We start from the raw sequence: 3,479 nt of genomic DNA on the forward strand, positions 1-3,479 counted from the left end.
GAGAGAGAGAGAGAGAGAGAGAGAGAGAGAGAGAGAGAGAGAGGGAGGAGAGAGAGAGAAGAGAGGAGAGGGAGCGTCCCCCTTACAGAGTTTGCAGCTTCGCCTCTGCCCCGCTGCTCTGCTCGGCTTGTAGTGAGTGCAAAGTTTGTCGTTTTTTGTTGTTATTTTTTTTTCTGTGTGTATATAAGGAGCGCGCGCACCAGCGGCGACTGTTGGCGCGCGGCAGATTAGAGAAAAGTCAAGGAAATGATGACTCATGTGGAGTGGCCATTAGCCGACGCGCAAGAGAAACGCACCGAAAATAGGGCCTTGTTCTTGTTCCTCAAACAGCCGGCGAGCGAAACGAGTACGGCGCAACAAAAGTTTGCGTTGGACCGATTGATGGATGATGACAGATAAATTAAGTTACCGTTAGCTGCCGTTGGTATCACGTTCCTCATCGCCGCACTCGTGGACTGAGTTGCGGGTTTTCCTCCCTCCCCCCCCCCCCCTCACCCCTCGTCTGTATCGCGTTTGGATGGTCGCCCGGAAAATCACTCCTCTCGAATTATGCCGTGAGAAGCGCGGTCGCTCGGACACCCAATCGAAATGAAATCGTCCTGAGAGCTAATAGGGATGGAGCCATCCACCGTAACCATTCCAACCCGTATCAGGATCGGCACAGCAGGGTTGTTGGGCGAGGCGCGGCAGGGTGGGGTAGCGAAGGGCGCGGCTCTCACGAGTCCCTGGGGAGGCGCTACAGGTGGTGCGAGCGCCGAGGGGCGGGTGCGGAGGAAGGCAGTCCACGATGGCGCTGAGGCAGCCTAGCAAAACGGGGGAAGGGGGAGGAGATACAAGAGAGGACAATTTAAAACGGCTCCTGAAAATTCGCACACAAAAACTCCAAGTTTTGAATTATAAATAAAAATTTGCGAAAGATTCACGAAACTTGCTGCAGTTTACCGAAGTACACTGAAATACATTCAAATGCATCCTTTAATTGCTAGATAAATCGCATTCGAAAAACTATGTTGCACAACTTAAGAATGATTTGGAAAAGTCAGCATTATTTCCAATAAAAGTGAAACGAAATTTTTGAAGTTCAATCCACATGGGAAAAAAGGTGTAGCTGATGTGTAACAGTGCTGTACTTTCAGGATAGCAGAACGGCACTGCTGCTCTTTTGTCCACACTTTTTTTTGCACACTGAAAACTTTTGTTTAAGTTCACTAAAAATTGACGACAGAGAAAAACCCCCATGGAATTAAAAGCCTGCTGTGGGCACGCGAGCTGAATTTCCTATCATCTTTTGCCAATCCAAAAGGGAATTGGGATTGGTTTGCTCGGGTTTGCTCCTGTCCGGTAGGTTGCACATTTCCCCCCACATTTCCCCATTTTTTTTTATTTTTTTTTTGCCAATCCAAAAGGGAATGGGAAATGGTTTGCTCCTGTCCGGTACGTTGCACACGTTATCTGTTTCCTTTGGTTTGTCCAGGTGGTACCGCGAGGTTGGGGGCAGCCTGTTGGAGCTGGACCCGCACCACCCGCGCGCCCGGCCGCTCGACTCGGTCCTGGAGTTCCCCCGCGCGCAGCCCGAGGACAGCGGCCGGTACGCCTGCGTCGTGAGCAACCGCGTCAAGGAGGCGCGCCGGCACCTGCAGCTGGTCGTCAGCCACCCGCTCACCGCGCACCTGCGCCCGCAGCACCAGGTGAGCAGAGAGCGCTCGTGTTTTGAAAGCAGCAGACGCGCCGCTGGGTCGGTGCTTCGCAAAGTTTCCTATTAAAACGTGTTCGGTCTTCAAAATGTGCTGCTATTATTCGAAGTATATGTATGAGTTGTATGGTGATTTACTTATCATGCCATAATACTTTGCATGCTGTTGGGTTTGCAGAGCGGGTATATGGTAAAGAAAGAAAATGCAAATTTCAATTAAATTATCACTGGTCCGCTTAAAGTTTATTTCAAATTGAACCGAAAGCCATGACAGTGCGTCTGACGTGCAGACAGACACATTGTGGTGGGTTTTGTTTCGGTTGGCATTCCTCGCCGGCATACGGGGCGCTTTTTCTTGCGAGTATAGCGCTGCTGTGTGTTTCCGCAGAAACGAGCATCTCTGTGCGGGCCAGTAGAGTTGGAGAGGTGATGCAGCTGATGGAGGGGAGCGGGGAAAGGGGTGGGGCATACGGACGGGGGAAACGACGAGGAAGAATGAAATCTCTTTTGTGCGGTCTGACGGCCATCACCCAGAGTTCGCCGGTGCAAAACATGGACAGCACAACGTGCGGACGGGATGGAGAGAGAGAGAGAGAGAGAGAGGGAGAGAGAGAGAGAAAGAGAGGGGGGGGGGGAGAAAAGAGAATGTAGGGCAGGGAGCGCACGGGCAGATATGCGCATGTGTGTCCATTCACAGACCGCGCACGCAGGCTGCTGCCAGCTGCAATCACAGCAGTGAGCCTCCCCGCTCCTCATCCCCTCTCCCTCCCTTTGTCAGTTCCTCTCCTGACGCCCATATAATTTACATGCCTCGCTGTGCAGCACCGTGCTGCGTGTGTGTGTGCCTGTGTATGTTTGCGGTGCATCGCAGCCGTGCGCAACTAAAGAAGTAGTGCTCGTGAATCGTGAACCGCGCAGCAGTGCGTTTGGAGTGCAGCAGAATGCGGCTCGTCTCGCTTCGTTTCATCCCCTTCTTCGTTTTGTGCGATCTCTGTCTTTTCTGAAGTCCGGCTCGCTCGTTTGCTCCTGCAGGTCCTGGACGCCGGGCGGACGGCCGTGTTCAACTGCTCGGTGCGGGGCGGGCTGTCGCCGAGGCCCGCCTCCATCGGCTTCCTCAAGGACGGCGAGCCCGTGACCCAGGGCGGCAGGCTGTCGGTGCAGCCCAGCCAGGTAGGTGCAGGGAAAAAAACAGTCTCTAAAGGTAAAAACGACGTCCCGGTTTTCATGACGTTTTGGAAACACCATGACGTCTTATGGAAGAAATTCATGGGGAACGTCATGGTTTTCCAAACGTCATGGAAACCAGGACGTCGTTTTTACCGTGCTCCACAGAGACTCTCTACAGAGACATAATAATCTCTCTATACAAACATAATAGTCTCTATATAGAGACAGAATAGTCTCTCTACAGAGACTTAAAATAGTAGGATCTCTAGAGAAATGTAGAGGGACTCTCTAAAGCAGCGACGGGGCGTGCGAGGCCGGGGCGCCCGCGGTGCGCAGGGTAGGCAGCGCGCTGGGCACGGGTGCGCGCGCGCGGCCTACCGCCTCTGCCGCGGGCGCTCGCTCGCACGAGGATCGCGATCTTCTGAGGAGGTCTCACCTCTTCATCCCTTACCCTGGAGGTGGTTCCTCCTCCTCCCCAGATAATACCCCTACCCCCTCTCCTCGTTTTCCTCGCCGCCCTCGTCAATGTTATCGGAAAGAAGTAAAGCCTAAACAGTCTCGCGTGCCGCGCCGAGGCTGAGGACTCTGGCCGGATATTGAGAGACCCCCTCCCTCCCCC

General features: G+C 53.6%; 1 protein-coding gene across 5 annotated transcripts in view; it reads left to right on the forward strand.

The window, feature by feature from the left end:
• LOC113215348 (cell adhesion molecule Dscam2-like) overlaps positions 1-3,479 on the forward strand; it is a 23,641-nt gene that overhangs the window by 6,990 nt on the left and 13,172 nt on the right. The window lies entirely within an intron of this gene.

The sequence above is a fragment of the Frankliniella occidentalis genome, unplaced genomic scaffold (assembly GCF_000697945.3).
Source record: "Frankliniella occidentalis isolate FOCC.00 unplaced genomic scaffold, Focc_3.1 Scaffold140, whole genome shotgun sequence".
Classification (NCBI taxonomy): Eukaryota; Metazoa; Arthropoda; class Insecta; order Thysanoptera; family Thripidae; genus Frankliniella; species Frankliniella occidentalis.